We start from the raw sequence: 25,225 nt of genomic DNA, 5'->3' as shown, positions 1-25,225 counted from the left end.
TAAATGCATATATTAATTTATTGTTATTTTAATTAATTAATTGTAAAATGCCTTTGATGCATGTAATTCTTTCCTCAGAGTCGATCGTCAGCTCTTGCCAACAGTCAGATCTCATCATTGTAGGCTGCACTACCAAGTAACCTTCGTCTACGTGTCAACACGTTTCTGACACATTGGTGATCATTACAACATTGGCGGTAAAAGCCGCTTACCGCCGTGCAGAAGACTGCCAACATACCGCTGTGGCTGCGGAATTCCGCCACGGACATTATGACCCAAAGACCTGAATCCGCCAAAATCTAGACACCCACACAAGTCCGCCACACCAAAGGTCAGTGTTAAACTGGTGATAAGAAATCCTCCACCATCATGCCAACAGGAATACACCCACACTATCATGACCCACGAATCCACACAGCGGTCTTTCAACCTCGGTATTCCATTGGCGGTACCAACCGCCGCGCTCAAAATACACACACTTTTACAAAACACATCCACATTGGTCGTTCGAAATACACACCTAACACATACACACACCACTCCCACACACCCAATACAATATAAAGCACACACCCACATCACTCACAAACCCCTACGAAAACAATTGCACTGAAGGCCAGAGAGAGACACCACCATCTACAAACGAGCATCCACAGGCACTCAACACCATCACCCACATAACATCCACGCACCTCACACAACACACCACTAAATATCACCCCACACATCACAACACACACCACCTCACACATCACCCACACCACCCCATGGCACCGCAAAGACACCCCTGGGTCTCTGAGGAGGAGCTCAGGGTCATGGTTGAGGAAATCATCCGGGTAGAGCCACAGCTATTCGGATCACAGGTGCAGCACACCTCCATACCTAGGAAGATGGAGCTATGGCGAAGAATCGTGGACAGGGTCAACACAGTGGGACAGCACCCAAGAACTAGGTATGACATCAGGAAGAGGTGGAACGACCTACAGGGGGAAGGTGCGTTCCGTGGTCTCAAGACACCACATCGCGGTACGGAGGACTGGTGGCGGACCCCCACCTCCTCCCCCACAACTAACAACATGGGAGGAACAGCTCTTGGCTATTCTGCATCCTGTGGGACTTGCAGGAGTAGCTGGAGGAATGGACTCTGAAAGTCAAATCTTTACTACTATATCCCCCACCCTACCTGCATGCCATCACATGCCACCACCCTCACCCTCACCCCATCACTCCTACTCCTCACACATGTCCCAATATCACAAACCACCCATCCCAACCCAAGCCCTGCATGCAACACCAAAGCATGGACACCCATCACCAAAGCATGGCCACTGCACATAACCATACACCCCCCCAAACCATCATCACACAAGGTCCTACACAGGAATGCAAGCACTGGGGTACACAGTCACCCACCCATTGCACACCATGGCACACACAGATGTAATAATCATGCTTTTATACCCCTGCAGGACCCCTACCCAACGTCACCGGACATGTCCACTCCACCCACAGAAGAGACCCACAGTGATTACAGCAGCTCTGCCCAACTGGATCTAGATGACCAGCCCAGCCCATCTGGGACCTCGAGACAGTTGGTTCCCCTCACACTGGCACAAGCCACTACAGGGCTTCCCCACTCTGGAAACACCAGCACAGCACCCACCCAGCGGGCCCATACCTCTGTCTCCAGGACACATCAATCAGCAGTGTGTCCACCACTACAAGGAACCCAGGCTAACCCACGACCCCAACAACACCAGGGACCTGGGGGCAGTGGGCACACAGTTCAGGGGACAGAGGCCCAGGAACACAGGGGAACTGGGAGGGCTGCTGTGTGACAGGGGGAGGACAGGCCCAGGGAACCCACTCTCCAACATCATGGGAGCCTACCACCATTCCCAGGAGACGATGGCAACGGTACTGGCCAAGTTTCAGGAGACCCAGCGGCTGCCGGAGGAACAGTATTTGGGCTTCAGGGAGGAACTCAAATCCATCAATTCCACCCTGGGCACCATTGTAGGGGTGCTGAAGGAACTCGGTCAACACCAGGAGGGACACTGTGGCACAACAAGGGGCCCCTGACACTAGCCTGGATGATAAGCTGCCCACCACCTCTGCCGGCACTAGTGGACAGGAGGCACCGCCACAGGACCACCACACCAGCACCCCACCCCCTGCAGAGGGAGAACCACCCCGCAAACGGTCCCTGAGATCCAGGACAAAGACAGAGAACGATGCCAAGGCCCCCGCCAAGAAATGAGACCACCCTGATTGTCATCCATTTGTCCCACCTTGTTACCCTGTCCATCCTTAAACTGCACCAGCTCCACTTTCTATGCCCCTTTGGACAATGCACCTGTGCGACTAATAGACTGGACTCTGCCATGGACATTCCTCCACCATCACCCCTCACCATTTTACAACCCCCTCCAATATTGAGCACTTGAATAAATACCCTTAGAGCACAAAACAATCTGGAGTCTGTCTGTGATTTCAAAATAGTGTATTAGCAATTACAGTGCCAAAATGCTCTTTCAAATGTAATGTCAACATACCTATGTCACACAGCTCTAGTCCATGAGGAAACAAAGCAGATGTCACACAGTGGGACCCACATCTGTGAAATCGTAAGGGAAAGTGACAACTCAGTGACCATACACTGGGTGAAAATGACAGACAGTAGAGAGGTATTAGATTTAAATTAGATGTAGCAGGCAGGTTTGTCTTCTTACCTGTGTCTCACTGGAAGTATTGCAGGATCACCGTGTTCCTGTTGTCGATGTCCTCTTCTTCTGCTTCCTCATCTTCACTGTCCACAGGCTCCACAGCTGCTACAACATCTCCATCTGGACCATCCTCCTGCAGAAAAGGCACCTGTCGTCGCAAAGCCAAGTTGTGAAGCTTACAGCAGGCCACGATGATCTGGCATACCTTCTTTGGTGGGTAGAATAGGGAACCACCTGTCATATGGAGGCACCGGAACCTGGCATTCAGGAGGCCGAAGGTACGCTCTATAATCCTCCTAGTTTGGCCATTGGCCTTCTTGTAGCATTCCTCTGCACTTGTCCTGGGATTCCTTACTGGGGTCAGTAGCCATGATAGGTTGGGGTAACCAGAGTCACCTGCAAATGGCGAGGGACAACTGTTAGACACACACTAACTCATTGGGACATCCACAGACCCAGACAACTATTCACACTGATTTGGGTCCATGTGCTCACCTAATAGCCACACACGGTGCCTCTGGAGTTGCCCCATCACATAAGGGATGCTGCTTTTCCGCAGGATGTAAGCATCATGCACTGAGCCAGGACATTTTGCATTAACATGGGAGATGTACTGGTCTGCCAAACACACCATCTGGACATTCATGGAATGGTAACTCTTCTGGTTTCTGTACACCTGTTCACTCCTGAGTGGGGGGACCAGGGCCACATGTGTCCCATCAATGGCACCTTTGATGTTGGGGATATGTACCAGGGCATAGAAATCACATTTCACTGTAGGCAAATCCTCCACCTGAGGGAAAACGATGTAGCTCCGCATGTGTTTCAGCAGGGCAGACAACACTCTGCACAACACGTTGGAAAACATAGGCTGGGACATCCCTGATGCTATGGCCACTGTTATTTGAAAAGACCCAATTGCTAGGAAATGGAGTACTGACAGCACCTGCACTTGAGGGGGGATTCCTGTGGGATGGTGGATAGCTGACATTAGGTCTGGCTCCAACTGGGCACACTGTTCCTGGATTGTGGCACAATCAATCCTGTAGGTGATGATCACATGTCTTTCCTCCATTGTCAACAGGTCCACCAGCAGTCTGTACACCAGAGGATGCCGCCATCTCCTCTCATGCCCCAGCGGACGGTGCCTATGGAGGAGAACAGCGAGCAGAGAGTCAACCAACTCTGAGGTACGTAAACACAGCTCACTCTGAAAATATTCATAAATCAAATTTTGCCTGTAATAGTGTTTAGGAAAGGCCTACGTATGTGTGATGCATTCAAAAATAAAACTATGTGGACCCCTGAAATGGCGGCTGCCTGACCTGTAAGGTGGGACAAGGGATATGAGGTAACTGCACTGGCATTGTACATCATCGCGGTAGGCGGTCGAAGACCGCGGCGCAATTCTGCATTGGTTAACATTGGACCCCATGAGTCCCAGGAGCCAATGATGATGTACGCTAGCGGTGACGGTACGCACCGCCACGGAAGTGATCGGCATTTTCTCTCTGTTCAATCACTCAATACCTGATCTTCGACAGGAGAGGACCTGCACTGCAAATGCTGCTGTGACCTCAGTCTGGAAGAGACAATGGCTTGTGTGTCTGGGGAAAGGGCCCCTGCCTTCAGCACAGAGGAGTTGGAGAAACTCGTGGATGGGGTCCTCCCCCAGTACACGCTACTCTACTGTCCTCCAGACAAACAGGTAAGTGCACTGTGAGCATGCTGTATGGACAATGCCTGTGTGGAGTGGGGTGGATGAAAGATAGGGGGGGTGAGAATGAGGCGTGCATGAAACGACGGTGAGTGCATGTGCGTCATGGCAAGGGTAGGGATGCGGGCCAATGACTGTGATGGTGCAGTTGGTAACTACTACTCTTTTTCCCCTGTACAATTCCTGTAGGTCAGCGCCCACCAGAAGAAAGACATCTGGCGGGCCATCGCAAGGAAATCCGGACCCTGGGAGTCTACCACAGACAGAGCACCCACTGCTGGAAGAGATGAGACGACATTCGCCGCTGGAGCAAGAAGACAGCGGAGGCCCTGCTGTGGATGGCCTCCCAGCGTGGTGGGGGTGCCCGTCGCACCATGACCCCCCTGATGTTCAGGATCCTGGCGGTGGCGTATCCGGAGTTGTATGGGTGCTTGAGGGCAACACAGCAGCAACAAGGCGGTGAGCACACTCTCATTCTGCTGATGCAGCACGCATTGTAGGTGTCTGGGTGGGGGAGGTGGGCTGTGGGTTTCCTTAGGCCAGGGCGAGTTTGGTAGTTAAGTTCCCTTCTTCAGGCAGGCCCTGTGGCACCCCACCCCACCTGTGCATAGTGCCAACTACACCTAGTCAGGCTCCTGTGCCATCCTTGTGTGCAGAAATCGGCCATAGCCTTGTAAGCCATGTCCCAGGGATTGAATAGTGGACCCCAAGTGTGCGGCGTAGTGCAGGGGGCTTCTGTGTCTGTCGTGTCCGCCAACCGTAGCGGTATTGCATGCACTGAACATGTCATTCTTCTATCCCCCCCTTTTTGTGGTCTCCCTGTTCTTGTGTGCATTAGCATCATCAGGTGGAGGAGCAGTGGCACCGGAGCAGGAGGGAGCTGCATCCCACATGGCCCTGGAGGGTGCGACTACGGACTCCGAATTCACCAGTGGGACGGAGGACGAGGGGAGCTCCATGGCGGGGACAGGAGCTGACACCAGCGAGACGGACTCCTCCTCTGATGGGAGCTCCCTTGCGGTGGTGGCCCCATCTGTGCCCCCCGCATCTACAGGTACAGCCGCCACCCCCCTTACCAGCACCGCCCTCCCAGCAGCCCCTCAGCTTTTGCCCCGTGCCCACTCACCCAGGAGGGTGGGCATCACCTTCGCCCCAGGCACCTCAGGCCCTGCCACAGTCACCCCTGCTGCCCTCAGTGAGGAAGCCATTGACCTCCTCAGGTCCCTCACTGTTGGGCAGTCTACCATTTTGAATGCCATCCAGGGTGTATAGAGGCAGTTGCAACAAACCAATGCATACCTGGAGGGCATTCACTCTGGTCAGGCAGCCCTTCAGCAAGCTTTTCAGACTCTGGCCTCAGCACTGATGGCAGCCATTGTCCCTTTCTCTAGCCTCCCCTCTCCAACTTCCTCAACCAAGACCCACACCCCTGTACCTCAGCCTATCCCAAGCACACCATCAGACCAACATGCACACACCTCAACAGACAAGGCAAGCTCTGGCAAACATAAGCACCACACATCCCACAGGCACTCACGCAAGCATCACACACATGCAGACACACCAACATCCACTGCCTCCACTGTGTCCCCCTCCTCCTCGTCTCCATCCTTCCTCCCTGTCTCGTCTCCACTCACACCTGCATGCACTACATCCTCAGCCACTACGTCCATCACAGCACACACACCACCACACCCCGCTCATGTGCAGTCACCACCCCCACTACCATTCACACCTCCCCTGTGTCCTCTCCCAGTGTGTCTGTGAGGCCACCTCCCAAGGTACACAAACGCAGTCACACACCCACCCAACAGCCATCTACCTCACGCCAGCCTCCAGAGCATGCACCTTCACCCAAAGTCAGCAAACGTACACCTCAACAACCACTACCTTTTCCTCCACTCCCAAACCCCCTCCAGGTACCCGTCCCAGTGTTCCTAAGAAACTTTTCCTGGCCAGCCTTGACCTCTTTCCCTCACCTCCCCCACCCCTTCAGTCTCCCAGGGCCCGACTCTCCAGGTCTCAACCTAGCACCTCAGCCACAACATCGGCGGGACCAGTGGTGCCAGTAGTCACCGGATTATGGAGTGCACCAGGCAGCAGGGCAGCCAGTGTGGCAAGGAGCCACAGCACGGACAGTTCCCCACCTGTCAAGCATCAAAAGTTGGCCAGTGCCCGGCAGGAAAGGGGAAAGAAATCAGCCACCAAAGCCGCTCCCAGGGGTCCAGTTGGGAGTGTGGAGACAGCTGTGACACCATCCAAGGTGGGGAAGGGGCACAGTAAAACCGACAAGTCTGGGAAGATCAGCACGGCGGACAAGACCGCCAGCAGCCCCATTACCCAGGGGAAGACCGCCAGCAGCAGCCCTGCTGCCCAGGAGACGACCGCCAGCATCCCCGCTGCCAAAAACAGGACTGCCAGCAGCAGCCCCGCTGCCCAGGAGGTGACCGACAGTAGCCCCGCTGCCTAGACAGGAACGCCAGCAGCAGCCCCACTGCCCAGGAGGTGACCGCCAGCAGCCCCGCTGCCAAAGACAGGACCGCCAGCAGCAGCCCCACTACCAAAGACAGGACCACCAGCAGCAGCCCCGCTGCCGAGGAGACGACCGCCTGCAGCCCCGCTGCCAAAGACAGGACTGCCAGCAGCCCCGCTGCCCAGGAGACGACCGCCTGCAGCCCCGCTGCCAAAGACAGGACCGCCAGCCCTGCTGGCCAGGAGAGGACCACCAGCAGCCCCTCTACAAAGACAGGACTGCCAGCAGCCCCGCTGCCAAAGACAGGACCGACAGCAGCTGAACCGCTGCCCAGGACACCGCCAGCAGCTGAACCGCTGCCCAGGATACCGCCACCAGCTGAACCGCTGCCCAGGACACCGCCGCCAGCAGCACCGCAGGCCAGGACAGGACAAGACCGCCACCAGCTGAACCAATGCCCAGGACACCGCCGCCAGCAGCATCGCAGGCCAGGACAGGACAAGACCGCCACCAGCTGAACCGATGCCCAGGACACCACCGCAAGCAGCACCGCAGGCCAGTGAGCGCCAATGTTTCCGACGCTACTGAGTCCACCACGGGCAGGATGAAGCACTCTGGGCACAAGGCCCCCTCCAGAACCAGTGGAGAGATACATCCACTACCTCAGTCCTTGGCAGGATGAAGCCCTCTGGGCACAAGGCCCTCTCCAGAACCAGGGGAGACATCCATCCACTGTCTCAGTCCTTGGCAGGATGAAGCACTCTGGGCACAAGGCCCCCTTCAGAACCAGTGGAGAGTTGCATCCACTACCTCAGTCCTTGGCAGGATGAAGCACTCTGGGCACAAGGCCCCCTCCAGAAACCAGTGGAGAATGTTATCCACTTGAGAGACTGTGGCTTTGCACTCCCCAGGATGCAGCAGTGGGCAAACCACCCACTGTAGAGACTTGAGAGACTGTGGCTTGGCACTCCCCAGGATGCAGCAGTGGGCAACCCACCCACTGTAGAGACTTGAGAGACTGTGGCTTTGCACTCCCCAGGATTGAACAGTGGGCAACCCGCCCACTGTAGAGACTTGAGACACTGTGGCTCTGCACTCCTCAGGATTGCACAGTGGGCAAACCACCCACTGTAGAGACTTGAGAGACTGTGGCTTTGCACTCCCCAGGATTGAACAGTGGGCATGGAGCCCCCTCGTGGATCTGGCGTTGTGCACTCAACCGGCTGAGGTGCCCCCCCTTACCTTCCCCCTGAGGTGCCTGTTTTATTTCTAACTGATGCCCCTGCAGTGTTCTCTCCGTCTTGTTCGGGTATTGGGTGTGGGCCTCGCCCATGCCTTTTGGGCCCAGTGATCCACGGACTATGATGGTGCAATCCCTTGGGCTTGTGTTCTTGGTGTATATAATTGTACATAGTATGAATGTATATATTTGTAAATATTTTTGATGTATGTAATTGAATATATCACAGTTCTTCAACTCATTTCCTTTTGTCCTTACATTCTTCAAGGGGGGGTTGGGGAGTGTAACTGTTATGTATCAATATGTATTTGTGTGTGTGTTGTAGTGGGTGAGGGTGTTGCGTGTTGCGTGTGTGTGTGTCACTGTTTTTTCCCTCCCCCTCCCCTTTGTCATAGGTGCAGTACTCACCATTGTCTTCGCCGCCGGCGTTCGTGCTCCTGGTAGAGGAGCAGGAAGATGAAGGCTGGCAGAATCTGGAGCTCGGGCTCCACGGTGTCCTGATTCCTCGTGGGGTGTGTAGAGGTGAGCGTTTTCCCTTCCAATTCCTGTTTCCACCGTGTTTTTGTTTGCGGTGAATCCGCCTCGGAAAAGGTGGCTGATTGGTGGGTTGTAATAGTGTGGGCGGTACATTGTGTTGTGCCTGTCTGTTGGCGGTTACAGCCGCAATGTTTGTTTGTACCGCCGTGACGGTCGGAGTGTTAAAGTGGCTGTCTATGTTGGTGATTTCCGCCACGGTCGTGATTCAATTTTTTTTACCGCCGGCCTGTTGGCGGTTTTACCGCCGCTTTAACAGCGACCGCCAGGGTTGTAATTACCCCCATTGTGTTTGGTGACTAAGGGGGTTGTTACAACTTTGGAGGAGGTGTTAATCCGTCCCAAATGTGACGGATATACCACCAGCCGTATTACGAGTTCCATAGGATATAATGGATTGGTAATACGGCTGGTGGTATATCTGTCACCTCTACCGTCCCTTTTGGGACAGATTAACACCTCCTCCAAAGTTGTAATAACCCCCTAATTCCTTTAAAAAACGTGTTAACCTTGCACTTTCCTTATTCATGGCCAAATATTCACAAGAAAGAGGACTTTTTCTTGTCAATGACAGCAATTGGCTCACGTGTATTGAGCTTGAGTAACAATGTAGACATTAGCTAGCAATCGTGCATGAGAATGAAATTGTGCTCAAGAGCGAGGTGAAACCTATCACGTTTGAATCCTCAACTGTAATTTTTATATCAGTGACTGGATTTCTACAAATATCAAAGGCTAAATCTAGCAATGTAAAACCGCATCCAAGCGAAACCAATAACACTCATTTTGAGCTCTTACATCCTACATTTCAACCTTTTAAAAGAATAAAAAACAGAGTTCTAGTAAACTTTAATAACATATGCCTATTTACTCACTATATACGTGAACATTGGGTAAAGACTATTACATTTAGACATTATTCACTCACAATCAATCACAAATCTAATTGACAATCTATTACACGAAAAAAGTGCAAACCTATCTGTTCAGAAGCAGCAATCAAAAGAGAAGGCAGTCCACAGGACTTTTATGTGTTATTATGGTTCTATGTCATTTTAACTTCGTGTTGTGTTCTGCTTCAGAGCTATTTAAGTTGCTGCTCAGAAATAGTGAACAAAAGGTTATGCATAATGATAGTCTGCTGCCAGAACCAAAAGGACAATCTCCTGTGCTAAGTGCGTGTTCACTTTTGGAACATACATCGGATCCAGCTTTAGGACAACTCTATCCCTCCTCCCACCCAAAAAAAAAAAAAACAGATAGGACGCTATGAAGGCGCCCAATTCTCCTACCCTTTTATCTTAGGGCATTGCTACCAAGAACACAATTTTTGATGATAACCATGACAACTCTGCGTGTTCCAGAGGTTTAAAAGGTTGTTGTTGCATACCTTTGAGATCCAGAGATAAACCCAAGGCAGGAAAATTATTGGGAACCTCCAGCTTCCTGAGCCTGAAACGTCTGAGTAATCTAAAATTTCAAGGGGCTATCTTTAAAGAGCCTCCTCCCCAAACCAAGGGCTTTAACAGCTGCTCGCCCTACAGAGAAAGTTGCTGAGGAAAGTTGCTGAGGATAAACCCTGTAGGAATGAAAACCTCAAGAAATCCAAATTTCTTAAAACAATCAACCTTCAAGGATCAAAACCCCTGGAGGCACACTAATCTTTAAATTACCCCCTGTTCGTTTTATAAGAGGCCAAGGTTGCCAGTTCTCCCAAGTTATGCATATCTCCTGCAAAATGTGAAGAACAACTGATTTTTCCACAAGCTCACCCTCTCAAGTTCCAAGCTGTCAATTTGAGCTGTTGCAGATGAAGTAGCAGCCACCTTGGAACTGAAGAGGTGAAGGATGAATGAACAGATAAACTAATTCTCCCCTGGACAGCATCATTAGTAGGAAGAATCGTGGGCTCCGCAGCCCGAAGGGAGCTAGCAGAATTACCAAAGTCCTCTCTTCCTGAATCTTCAAAATAACCTTTGGCAGGAGGGGAATCAGTGAAAAAGTGCACAGCAACCCTCTAGGCCAGTGAAAAGCTGGGGCATCTGTTGCCGTTGATTGGGAAAAAACACTGCTCTTAGCAAACTATCAGTAGCACTGCATTCTTGGAAGAAGTAAACAGATCCATAAAGGGGTCCTGAACTGGGCACAGATCTGGTAGATCTCCAGGTGGTATATTTTCGAAGCCAGAATGATTCAGATAATCATGCATATACGGGTGAAATTGATAAAACTTGACATTCCACCTATCAAAATATCTGACTTGCTAACTGGTTGACATCCCTTCTTCTTACACCCCCCTTGTCGATTCAAATAGTATGTTGCTGCTGGATTGTCTGTTCTGACAATAATTTGTTTTCCTTCTAACTGAGGGGAGAACAAACACTCTCTCTAGTTAGGCAAATGTACGGCTTATTCCTGTGACCCAGAGCCCTTCCTTTCCTGATCCATGAGAGTTGCAACTCACTGTCACAAACTGGCATCCATGATAAGTTGAAATGGAATGGGATAACTCAGCAAACCCTTTTGACAGGTTGTCTTCCATCAACTACCAACTGAGATCCTGACCTATCTGATATGGTATTGAAAGTCAGTGGTCGTACTGGTGAGAACTCAGTGACCAGTGTTTCAATATGTGTTTGACCATTGGTTTCAGGTGATACTATGCCCATGGAACAACGGCAACTGATGATTCCATCAAACCCTAAAGCCTCAAATAGGACTTTGCTGAGTTTGCAGATTGATTGAGAAGGTGCTTAAAGGTGTCCTGAACTTTCAGTATCCTTTTCTGGAACATTTGTCCTAGTTGGGTATTGATCAAGGCACTAATTAACAGTTTTTGGTTTGTTGGTTGAACATTGGATTTTTGATAGTTGATACATACCCCCAGGTTCTTCAGTTTCTCTTTTGGGATCTCAACATCTTTGGATGTCTTTAAGACAGAAAAAACAAATACAATAATCAGTTATCATCGTATCGTAGCACTGAAGCACCTTTCATTTGAAGGTCAGCAAAGCCTGGAGCTGATACTTTCGAAAAGACCTTCTGTGAAATAGCCCAGACCGAAGGGAAGGGCTCCAATTGAAAATGTTGATCAACCACACAGAAGTGTAGGAAGAGTTGACTGTCAGGATGGATTCAGACATGAAAATGGGTGTCCTGCAAATCTAATGTTTCTATGTAATCAGCTTGAGCTATTAATGAAATTATTAACTGGACAAAGGTCATCCTGAAAGTCTCTACCGGGATGTATTTCTTGGGGGTTTTTAGATCCAAGAGTAGACAAAGTCTTCCATCTGCTTTTGGAACAAGGAACCTTACTAAGGAAAACCCCAGCTGCTTCTAGCTTGATAGAACTGGGATCACTTTTCTTTTGTCCAGTAGTGTTGGGATGCACAAAATCATTGCCTTTTTTCCTGAAATGTCTCTTGACAATGTTGTTGGTCTGAAAAGGTTGTGAGGCGGCTTCACTGAAAACTGAATTTGATAATATTCCTTTATTATCTCTAGTACCCATTGATCTTTGACAATCTTTGCCCATTGGTGACAAAAACACTTTAATTTTCCTCTAATCTTGGCACAGTCGTTTTTGACTTTTATATTGATTTTGAGCAATGGCTGATTAGGGCTTTGTGGCAAAAGCTACCCCACCCTGGGCATGGCCTTAAAAGGGACATTTATCTTGCCCAAACTGCTCCAAACATTTTGTTAGGAATGTTTTCTTGGCTAAGGGTAAATCAAAAGGTTTAAGGATCTTCTTTTCCTCTGCCGCCTTTTGAACCATCTTGTCAAGTTTAGATCTAAACTATTCTGCTCCAGTAAAAGACTGGTTTTGGAGCATGGATCTCTGGGATGAATCTAGTATTCATGACTTCATGCAGAGACTCTACCTGCAACCTCTGCTCTTGCAGACAAAGTCACTGCCCACAGGTTATCAAGCGTAATGTCTGACAGGAATTCTGATAGCAATTCTATATTCCTCAGAATCTCCTTGGTGTCCTTATTGTCCTAGATACAGTCATACAATGTTTGAAAAATCTTTAAGCAAAATTTGATTCACATATGTCTTAAACATATTTACTTTAAAACCAAAACTGGAGGTGGCATATGACTTCTTTATGGTAGCTTTGATTTTCTTTTCTATCACATCCTGGAGTGTCACTTCTTTGAAAGCCAAGCAAACAGTTGAGACCACAGATGCCAACAATGTATTGACCTTAGGTATCTGGGGAAAGGTTTATTGAAGTTTTTGATGACATATCTGTTGTTGAGTGGTTCTTCCTAGTTACATCATGGAGAGATAAATCATGAACTGATACCCAACTATAGTGAAGTAATAACCCTTTTCCTATTGAGCTTAATCCTTAAATCCAGAGTCTCCTTTAGGTGTTCAAGCACAACTGAGAGGTTTAGATATATTTGCCTCTTTGTTCACCTTCTTCATACTCCAAATCTTCACTTTGCATCTTTACTCTTGGTTCTGACAAAGTTGTATCCACAGGTTCCTTAATTAAGGCTGAAGGTCTGTCCTAGGGATCAGGGGACTCATTTCCTCTCTCAATTTCTGCTTCTCAGTAGCTTTTTTGCCCTCCATAATCATAGCTGCCAAGATTCCAAGGTCTGATGTGTTAGTCCCATCCAGGTTTTTACTCTTTGAATTCTGTGACTTGCATTTCTTTATATAATGGCATAAACAAGATTACATGTCCCAGAATTCAATGAGAAAACGTGGACTGGAGCAGTACATCACACATGGACCAGGGAAACTTGACATGTCTGCATAAGGGATAACAGGGACAGAACGCACTATTGTAGAATTATTTCCTGTTTATATTATAATCCCGGGAACAATATCTTGTTCTCTCTCAATCTCCCTGTCCCGAAAATCTAGATGTCTTACCCACCGCCTGACCTGTGTCTAATGTGCACTGGCAGTCATGGCTCACTGCGCTCTAAAGGGGCAGGGCAGTGCACGGAGGGGGTAGGCGGACAAAACATTTTATAAATAAAAAAAATAACAAACAAAAACATACCTGCTCCTCTACCTTGCCCTGCCGTGCAGCGCCGCGCCTCTTTCCATCATCACTACAGGCAAAGGCTCCCAGCCTGCCCTGCAGCCAATCCTGACGCTGCTCAGAGCAGGGTTAGGATTGGATGGAGCCCCTAGCCAGGGTGCTCCCAGGCTGACTGGGAGCCTGCACCTGCTCTCTACAGCCCAGCAACACAGTGTGGGGTTGGAGAAAGCACAGTGCACATGTGTGTTTGGCCGACCCGAGATGGCCAGCCAAACATACATGTGCACTGACGGGAGTGCACATTGCTCTCTCCTCGTCCCCGTCATCCCCCATGGCCCTGCCCCTTAACAACAAAAAGATAATAAACACAGTTTATTATTGTTTTGTTGTTAAAGGCTTGCAGCTGCTGCTGCTCTCCGGGGAAGGTGTGGGTGACACTCCTCTGCCATAGAGGAGGAGCAGCCGCTGGTACTGGGATTCCCATCGAACCTAATTGTCAGCAGAGAGGCATATCCTCACCCCAACCTCACCACAGCCCAGCACATGAGCAGGGAAAGCGCCAGCAGCTAGTGCCATAATCAACATGGCCAGAGCTGCTTTTAAATGTATCGAGCACCTCTAACAAATGTTTTTATAGAAATCAGTAAAGCTTTATCTTTAAAGAAAACTCTGTGGTTTACCTGGTCATTTGTCTTCAGACAGAAAGTAAATCAGGAAGAGGAGCAGGGAGGAGTATCATTTCAGGGAGACATGGATTAGACATATAGAAAATACTAATATGGGTCACATTGTTTTCTGAGAACGTGCAATTGTTCTGTCCGAGCGAAGGCAGGAAATACCTCATAAGGCAAGGACTAGGACAAACAAGAGTAGATGAGAAGGCGATGGCTTCTGCTCTATGTCGGACCAGTAATTGCATGCATCTCCTACAGCTTGTCTAGGATGAATTTATTAAAATATATAACCAAGGCTCCATCCTTTATAGAAGGCGTATAACATGCACTTTTCTAGACAAATTAAGAAATAAATTGTGAAGATTGAAGAACTCTTTCACCGCTTATCCTCATCATGGCTGCACCATTTGCCTCTCCTGACAGGATGAAAATAAAATGGCCCATAAAAGTAAAATAAAGCAGACAGTCTGCCACCCCCCTTTAGAACACATTTGTCAGGATCCCTTCAGAAATAATTGGAAACAAAACGTGCTGAATTCCACAACTAGTGAGCCAATTTTATAAAAGCTGTCCGGGCGTGTTGACATATAGTATTTTTATGTTCAACGGATTTAGAAGGATGCATTTCCCAACGTCAGAGGTCACTGAGAGGCTGTCTGTCCTTCTCACATGCTTCCAGGCTGAAAACAAACTCACCGTTTCCTTGCGTTCTGTAAAAGAGCTGACATAATTAGCTCATGTTACAGAGCAGACAAGATTAGAAACGGCCTGACAAAACATTGCGTTCTAACATGTTCCAGCCGACTTGATTTATTTCAGTTCCTCACGTATTTTACATTAAACCGGAGATTATTTTGACATTTGAGCTTCATTTAAATGCCAGTTAAGATGCTATGTTTTCGTCCAAACTCGTGTTTTTCAGGAAAAATCTTTGACATCTTGATCGACGTTCTTTGTTAAGATATTGGTTAATTCAAATTATGTTTCTAAAATAACATATCCACGAGTGGATTTTCCTAATTTTGACATTCCTGAAGTCATTATAGTACCCGTCGACAAGGGGAGGGGTGCGAAATTATTTTAGTATGAAAATCACTAGAACACAAGCAATAAGAAAATGTAACCACTTCACTGTAATTAAAAAAAATAAAGCCACAATGCCTGCTGTCAGAAACAAAAGTTTTAAATGTATCTCAATAAGCACTGTAAAACCTGTATGTCCTCTTTTCCTACTGCTCTCAGCAAAGGTAACTTCTGCTTACATTGCTCTATTCACTGTGTGAGTGCGTGTCTGCGGCTGTGAAACTAAAATATAGCGCAATACCTGATTAATTACATATACAATACACACTTACCATTCCAGTGCAAAGGTTGTATTTTAGTTTTATACCAGAGTACAGCAAAATTGACATAAAAACTGTTTTCAATGCCTCACAACACAAATTGTATGTAAAAATTGCTTTGCACTGGGAAGCAATTCGTACACTCACTTGAGGATTTGCTTCTCATGAGTCACGGCCCCTACCCAGACTCAATGACCGTAAATAGCATATTATATTGTACACATCTGTATCATACATTTATAGGGCCGCCCCTGGGTAGCTATAGCTAGGACAAGTTTCCGTAGTATTTTTTTTTTTTTATTTGTTAATAACTTTGGCATCATTTGATAAATCTTCACAAAACTAACTTTTGTGTATGAAAAAGATCATTCGCCTCAACTTTGCACTGACCTACATCTATATATATATATATATATATATATATATATATATATATATATATATATAATTGTCTGGTTAGCGACCTGGAGTGAGTGTGTAATGATGTCTGCTACTAATAATATTTTGAAACTGGTGGATAAATTGTAAATGAAAGTTCTATGTATAACTGTGACATTTATAAAGATTTTGTAGTTTAAACTTGATTTCTATAGAGAAAATACATTTTTGTAGCTATAACTAACCTTCAATCTCTGTTTTTTTCATTGAATTTCAATGTTTTTTCTACTTTTTAATAAAAATGTGTTTCAAATCATAGAGTCAAGTGTCACAAGTGGAGAGGTGTTATGTGGAGTGTTCTACAGTACAGTGAAGGAGAGTGTTGTAAAGTCTATTGTCATAGACTGGAGCATTGAAGATAGGAATCAATTTTAGTAGAGTGTAGTAGGGTATCGTACAGTATAGCAAAGTTTCATATAGTGTAGTGGCATGGCATCTCGTATAGAGGAGTCAAGTATTGTACAGTGGAGCAGTGAGTTGTACAGTGGAATTGCTTGTGAAATTGCAGAGTAAAGTGTTGTTTGTAGACTGTTAGAGTGGAGAAGAGTGTTTTAGAGTTGAGTAGTGTAAAGTTGAGTGTCATAGAGTGGAGTATTGCCAAGTGCAGTCTCAAAAAGTACAGTGGAGATGAGTGTTGTGGAGTGTTGTGTCATATAGTGGAGTGGTGTATCAAAGAGAGATGTTGAGTGGTATGTCATTGAGTGTCATACAGTGTAGTACAGTGGCATAAAATGGATGGGCATAGCGTGGCATAGAGTGTAGTGCAGTGTTGTAGTGTGGAGTTGCATTCAGTGGAACAGAGTGTTAGACAGTGAATCTGTGTGGAACAGAGTATATTACAGTGCCATAGGGTGGATAAAGTGTAGTAGAATAAAGTATTGGGGTATAGTGGCATGGAGTACACTGGAGTGGGGTAGTGTAGAGTGGAGTAAAGTGTCTTAGCATGGAGTGGCATGTTGTAGACAATAGTGGTGTGAAGTGCAGTAAAGTGGAGTAGCGTAGCATAAAGTCCAGTAAAATGTCATAAATTGGAGTACTGTGTTGTATAGTAGAGTCTAAGGGGGTGTCATACGGTATTGGAAACTGATGTAAACTACAGTATAGTATAGTGTAGTGGCATACACTCTATGAGTTTTGTATAGCGGAGTGTTGCACAGTACAGTACAGTGTTGTGGAGTCTGGTACGGTGGATTGTCACACAGTGTTATAGACTACAATGGCATTGAGTGGTCTAGAGTGGTGCGGTGTGCAGTGGAGTAGCGGAATAGAGTACTGTATCAGAGTAGAACTGAATAAAGTGGGGTGCAGTGGCATACAAAGAGTTACGTACAGTGTTGCATAGTGGACTAGAGTATCATAGAGTAGAGTGTTGCACAGTGGCCCACAGTATAGTACAGTGTTGTATAGTGGGTGGAGTGAAGAGGTAAAGAAAGGAGTAAAGTGTTGGAGAGTGTAGTAGAGTATTAAAGAGTGAAGTTGCATAGAGTACTGTAGTGTGTGAAAAAGTAGAGCTCTATAGCGTTGATGGTTGTATAGTAGCATAGAGCGAGGTAAAGTCTTGTGTGGTGAAGTAGAGTTCAGTGGAGTTGTGTAATGTAGTATGGAGTAAAGTACAAAAGTGTGTATCAGTGTGGAGTAAAGTGGCATGAAGGGGTGTGTCCTGGTGTAGTGTAGGTCATAAACTGTTACAAATTGGAGTAGGGTCTCGCACAGTAGCGTGGAGTGCTGTGTTGTATAGAAAAGTATTGCATGGTGGGATAGGGTGTTGTACATTGGAGTGTACAGGGAAAGAGTGGAGTATAGAGTTGGACAGTGGAGTGTGTGGGGAAGAGAGGAGTAGAATGTTGTAGAGAACCAGGAAATGTGGTAGACTTTTATAAAGTGGAGTAATATAGAGTGGAGGAGAGTATCATACAATGGATAGGTATAGAGTGGAGTGGTGTACACTGTCGGCGTAGAGTGGATTACAATAGTGTAAAGTGGAATACTGTACAGTGGAGTGTAGAAGAGAAGAGTCAAATAAGTGGAATAGCGTAGAGCGTAGGGGTGTACAGTGGAGTGGCACAGAGTGCAGTAGGGTACAGTGAAGTAGTGTAGAGTGGCAAGGCATACATTGAAGTGGCATAGTGTAGAGTTGAGGACAATATTATAAATTGGAGTAGAGCTTCATACAGTAGAGTGTAGTGCTATGTCATACAGTTGGAAACTGTCAGAGTGGAGTAGAGTGTTGTACAATAGAGTATATGGGTATAGAATTGAGTGTAAATTTGGACAGTGGAGTGTATGGGAATAGGGTAGTTTAGAGTCTAGTAGAGTGGAACACAGTGTAATGTAGTTTTATAGAGTGGAGGAGAGTACACTGGAGTGGCGTGGAGTGGACTAGCATACAGTGGAGTGGTATAAAGTGGAATAGCATAGAATGGAGCAGGGTAGACTGGAGTGGTGTAAAGTGGAGTGGCATAAAATCTAACAGCATATAGGGGGTCATTCTGACCCTGGCGGTCAGTGTTAAAGCGGCGGCCAACCCGCCAACAGGATGGTGGTCAAAAAAAGGGAATTCTGACCCTGGCGGGAACCGCCAACACAGGCCGCCGCTTTAACACTCCGACCGCCACGGCGGCACAAACAAACAGCGCAGCGGTCACCGCCAACAGGCAGGCGGCAGACAATGTACCGCCCACACTATCACAACTCACCAATCCGCCACCTTTTCCGGGGCGGGAGCCCCGCCGATAAAAACACGGCAGAAACAGACTACGAACGGGAAAACGCTCACCTATACACACTCCACGAGGAAGGAGGACAGCATGGAACCCGAATTAAACATCCTACCAGCTATTGTCTACCTGCTCATCTACCACGAGTACTAACGCCGGCGCAGACGACAACGGTGAGTACTGCACCTACGACACAGGGGAGGGGGGAGGAGGAAAGGTTACGGGCACACACATATGCGACCCCCCCCCCCAACTATCTACACACCAATGCAGAGTAACAAGTCACAGTGACACCCCCCAAACCCCCGGAAAAATGCAAAGACATAATAAAATTGAGATTTATAATTTATGTATAAAATAGGTTCATTGAAGTCATGGTAAATTAGCCATATGAAATATAAAAAATAAAGAATGAACAATGCGAAATATATAAACATAGGCAATAAGTCCTGCACAGTCACTTAAATTTCCACTGTCCGTGGGCCAAAGTGTATCAACAGATGGGCAAAGCCCACACAGGAGACCTGAGTCTGTTGGAGAGAACACTGCTGGGGCATCAGATGACAAAACTACAGGCACCTCAGGGGGAAGGGAAGGGGGGGCACCTCAGCCACATCAGTCCACGACACCAGATCCACGAAGGGTCCACCATGCCCACTGTGCCATCCTGGGGAGTGCAAAGCCACAGTCTCACAAGTCTCTACAGTGGGTGGTCTGCCCACTGTGCCATCCTGGGGAGTGCAGAGACACAGGCCATCAGGTGGATTACAGACTCCACAGGTAATGGAGGAGGCAGGGTTCCCCCAGTGCAGCGTGAACACTAGCTCGACACAGAACTGGCACTGTCAATGGGCCAGCGGTGCTTGACATGAAGGGCCCAGCGGAGCGGTGCTTGACAGGAAGGGCCCAGCGGAGCGGTGCTTGACAGGAAGGGCTCAGTGGAGCGGTGCTTGAGACGGCGGGGCCCAGCGGAGCGGTGCTTGAGAAGGCGGGGCCCAGCGGAGCGGTGCTTGAGAAGGCGGGGCCCAGCGGAGCGGTGCTTGAGATGAAGGTCCCAGCGGAGCGGTGCTTGACAGGAAGGGCCCAGCGGAGCGGTGCTTGAGAAGGCGGGGCCCAGCGGAGCGGTGCTTGAGACGGCAGGGCCCAGCGGAGCGGTGCTTGAGACGGCGGGGCCCAGCGGAGCGGTGCTTGAGAAGGCGGGGCCCAGCGGAGCGGTGCTTGAGATGAAGGGCCCAGCGGAGCGGTGCTTGACAGGAAGGGCCCAGCGGAGAGGTGCTTGAGAAGGCCGGGCCCAGCGGAGCGGTGCTTGAGATGAAGGGCCCAGCGGAGCGGTGCTTGACAGGAAGGGCCCAGCGGAGCGGTGCTTGAGAAGGCGGGGCCCAGCGGAGCGGTGCTTGACAGGAAGGGCCCAGCGGAGCGGTGCTTGAGAAGGCGGGGCCCAGCGGAGCGGTGCTTGAGATGAAGGGCCCAGCGGAGCGGTGCTTGAGACGGCGGGGCCCAGCGGAGCGGTGCCTGAGACGGCGGGGCCCTCTTCAGTGGTGCCTGTCTTGGCGGGGCCCTCTTCAGCGGTGCCTGTCTTGGTGGGGCCCTCTTCAGCGGTGCTCTTCACGGCGGGGCCCTCTTCAGCGGTGCCTGTCTTGGCGGGGCCCTCTTCAGCGGTGCCTGTCTTGGCGGGGCCCTCTTCAGCGGTGCCTGTCTTGGCGGGGCCCTTTTCAGCGGTGCTCTTCACGGCGGGGCCCTCTTCAGCGGTGCCTGTCTTGGCGGGGCCCTCTTCAGCGGTGCTCTTCACGGCGGGGCCCTCTTCAGCGGTGCCTGTCTTGGCGGGGCCCTCTTCAGCGGTGCCTGTCTTGGCGGGGCCCTCTTCAGCGGTGCTCTTCACGGCAGGCCCTCTTCAGCGGTGCCTGTCTTGGCGGGGCCCTCTTCAGCAGTGCCTGTCCAGTCATTCAAGGGAGCCAGACCTGGCCAGGACTCCCTGCTCAGTCGCCCTCTGACCGTGCAGTTGCTGGACCCTTCTGTGACGGAGTCCTGGGCCCGTGGGTGTCCTCACTCACACCCGGGATGGGGCTTGTGGGGCCCTCCTGGTCCGCGCCCCTGCTGGCTGACTTCTCCGCCCTGCTGCCCTTGCCCTCCTTCGATGAGGCTCTCTGGCCCTTGCCTCCCCTGGATGTTGTGGCAGGTGACGGCCCAGGACTTTGCTCCTTGGGGGCAGCCGTGTCAGTCCTCTCGCGGCGGCCCTTGATTTTACGGGTCCTCTTTCCAGGGGGGGGGGCTGGCTGTCCCCTTGCTGCTGGCCGATGTATCAGTGCTGGGAAAGGGTGGACTCCAAAACCCGTGCACAATGGTGACACTTGAAGCAGGGCTGGTGGTGGCTGAGGTGCTCTTGGGACTCTTAGCAGATGGAGGGGGTGGGTCAGGTGGGGCAAAGAGGTTATGTTTGGAGAGTTAAAGTTTTTTAGGACCAATGTAAAGGGTAGGTGTAGTGGGTATGGGAGTGGAGGAAGAGGATGTGGTTGTAGGAGAGTCAGGTGTGCTGTCTATGGGTGCAGGTGCTTGGGACGTAGGCTGTGGTGAGGTGGTTGGCTGTTGGGTGGGTGGCTGCCTGCATTTGTGTGTCTTGGAAGAGGGGGTGACAGACACAGTGGGAGAGGACACAGGGGACGTGTAAATGGCAGTGGGGGTGGTGACTGCACGTGTGCGGACTGTACTGGAGGGTGTGCTGGTGATGGAAGTACTGGCTGATGGTGGTGTGCATGCAGGTGTGAGTGGAGACGTCACATGGAGGGAGGAGGGAGACGAGGAGGAGGGGGACACAGAGGTGGTAGTGACTGTTGGCATGTCTGCATCTGGGTGTTGCTTGGGTGAATGCTTGTGTGATCTGTGGTGCTTATGTCTGGATGAGCTGCCCTTGGGTGTTGAGGTGTGTGCAGGCTGGTCTGATGGTGTGGATGGGATAGGCTGACGAACAGGAGACAGAGACAGGGTGGAGGCAGTTAGAAGAGGGAGGCTGGAAACAGGGACAATGGCTGCCGTCAGTGCTGAGGCCAGAGCATTGAACGATTGTTGATGGGCAGCCTGACCTGAATGAATGCCCTCCAGGTATGCATTGCTCCGATGCACCTCCCTCTCTACCCCCTGGATGGCATTCAAAAGGGTAGACTGCCCAACAATGATGGTCTGTAGGAGGTCAATGACCTCCTCACTGAGGGCAGCAGGGGTAACAGGGGCAGGGTCTGAGGTGCCTGGGGCGAAGGAGATGCCCGCCTTCTTGGGCGAGCTGGCACGGAGCGAAGGCTGAGGGGCTGCTGGGAGGGCGGAGCTGGTGCGCTGGGTGGCGGCTGTACCTGTTGAGGCGGGGGGCACGGATGTTGCGGCCACCGCTAGGGAGCTCCCTTCCGAGGACGTGTCGGTGTCGCTGGTGTCACCACGGGTCCCCGTTGTGGTGCTCCACTCGCCCTCCGTATCACTGGTGACCTCGGTGTCTGTACCATGGCCCACCGGGGCCTTGTGAGTTGCAGCTCCCTCGTGCTCCGATGCCAATTCTCCTCCGCCTGATGATGCTAATGCACACATGCACAAGAAGATAAAGAAAAAGGGTGGGGGGAGAAATAAAAACAGGTTGAGTGCATGCATTGTCAACACCGTTGGCGGAGAGGACAGACACAGGAGCCTCATGCACTACGCCGCGCAATCGGGGTACACTACTCAGTACTTGTGACTAGGCCAACAGGTCTATGGACAACAAATGCGCACATGGCTGATGCTGGACCATGGATTGCTGTACTTGGCACCCTACAGAGGTGGGGTGCGGGGGCACAGGCCCATGCCTAAAGGAGGGGACTACACTACAGAAAGCGCCCTGGCCTAATGTCACCCACAGACCTCCTCCCCCACCCAGACGCCTCCACTGCGTGTAAAAATAGCAGAATGTGCTGGTACTCACCCCCTTGTGTCTGCTGTGATGTCCTCACGCGCCCATCCAAATCGGGGTAGGCCACCGCCAGGATCCGGGACATCAGGGGGGTCAAGGTACGACTGGCACCCCTCCTACGTTGGGAGGCCATCCCCAGCAGTGACTCAGCGGTCTTCCTGGTCCCGCGGCGGATGTCCTCCCACCTCTTTCGGCAGTGGGTGCCCCGTCTGTTGTGGAACCCCAGGGCCCGGACTTCCTTGTCGATGGCACGCCAAATGTCGACTTTCTGATGGGCGCTGACCTATTTGACATGTACAGGGTGGGAAAGGAATTTTCATCAATTTTCTGCATGTTAGATGTGATTGCCCCCCACTCCCCAACCCTGCCATGTGACACATGCTCTCATCTGTCGTGCCTTGCACTCCTCATTCGCTCCCCACCATCTTACATCCACCATACACAACCCAGGCATAGCCCATTCAACGTGCACCCAGTGTACTTACCTGTTGGTCTGGAGGACCGTAGAGTAGCGCATACTGGGGCAGGACCCCATCCACAAGTTTCTCCAACTCTTCTGAAGTGAAGGCAGGGGCCCTTTCCCCAGCCGCAGCAGCCATTGTCTCTTCCAGACCGAGGTCACAGCAGCACTTGCAGTATAGGTCCTCTCCTGTGGATGGTCAGGTCTCGAGTGATTAAGCAGATAGAAAATGGCGGTCACGCCCGTGGCGGTGCGTACCGCCGCGGTGCGTACCGCGACCGCCGGCGCACATCGTCATTGGCTCCTGAGACCCATAGGGTTCAATGTTAACCAATGCGCCTTCACACTGCAGCCTTTGACCGCCTACCACCACGCCTCTCAGGTCAGGCAGCCGCCATTACAAGGGCCCACATGGCTTAATTTCTACTGCGTCACACAGGCCTAGGCCTTGCATTGCCACTCATACAAGCCTTTCAATGCATAGCGATTCGTGTACTGTGCAAGCTGGGTGAACGTACCTGTGGGTTGCTTGACTTTGTGCTCCATGTTGTCCTTCCTAGGCACCGTCCGCTGGGACTTGCGAGGAGAAGGATGAATCCTCCTGTGTACCGACCGCTGGTGGACCTGTCGACAATGGAAGAACGACATATTATACTTTGATACCGACTTGACCGAGCCACTATACATGAACTGTGTGCCCAGCTGGAGCCTGACCTGATGTCCCCCATCCGCCAACCCACAGGGATTCCCCCTCTGGTGCAGGTTCTGTCAGTACTCCATTTTTTGGCAAGTGGGTCTTTTCAGACAACAGTGGCCCTGTCATCAGGGATGTCTCAGGCTATGTTTTCTAAGGTTTTGTCCAGAGTGTTGTCTGCCCTGATGAAATACATGCGGAGATAAATTGTTTTCCCTGAGGAGGGTGATTTGGCCACTGTGAAGGGTGATTTCTATGCCCTTGGACATATCCCTAACATCATTGGTGCCATTGATGGGACCCATGTGGCTTTAGTACCCCCAAAAGACGATGAGCAGGTGTACAGAAATCGAAAAAGTTACCATTCGATGAATGTCCAGGTGGTCTGTTTGGCTGACCAGTACATCTCCCATGTAAATGCCAAGTTCCCTGGATCAGTGCATGACGCGTATGTCATGCGAAATAGCAGCATCCCTTATGTGATGGAACAGCTACAGAGACACCGTGTGAGGCTAATAGGTGACTCTGGTTACCCCAACCTGCCTTGGCTATTGACCCCAGTGAGGAATCCCCGGACCAGGGCAGAGGAACGCTACAATGAGGCACATGGGCGAACTAGGAGGATTATAGAACAGACCTTCGGGGTCCTGAAGGCCAGGTTTAGGTGCCTGCATATGACAGGTGGATCCCTCATGTACTCACCAAAGAAGGTGTGTCATATCATAGTGGCCTGCTGTATGCTTCACAATCTTGCATTGCAACGCCAGGTGCCTTTCCTGCAGGAGGATGGTCCAGATGGTGGTGTTGTAGCAGCTGTGGAGCCTGTGGAGAGTGAAGAGGAGGAAGACGAAGAGGACGACACAGACAACAGGGACAGAGTGATACTGCAGTATTTTCAGTAGCACACAGGTAAGAATCACCCACGCCTTTTTACATTTACTTCTGCCCTCCTGCATCTCTACTTTCTGTGTTTCCCCCCAGTTCCTTTTAACTGATTTTTGACTTTCCCTTCCCTTTTCAGAGCTGTATGACCCACAGCGTGACTGCTGCTTTGTTTGCCCATGGACCAATGCTTATAGACATTGGTATGTTGTAATCACATTGTGACTGAACATTATTGCACCGTTATGTGTAATACATTTGTAAAGAATACAAGCAGACTCCTGATTTTTGAAGTGCAATTGGTGATTTATTTTAAGTGCTGCATATGGGTCCATGATAGTAAAACGGTGATGGGTGGGGGTGGAGTAATGTCCATGGCAGAGCCCA

The sequence above is a fragment of the Pleurodeles waltl genome, chromosome 4_2 (assembly GCF_031143425.1).
Source record: "Pleurodeles waltl isolate 20211129_DDA chromosome 4_2, aPleWal1.hap1.20221129, whole genome shotgun sequence".
In the NCBI taxonomy this organism is placed as follows: Eukaryota; Metazoa; Chordata; class Amphibia; order Caudata; family Salamandridae; genus Pleurodeles; species Pleurodeles waltl.
This window is presented reverse-complemented; position numbering follows the sequence as displayed.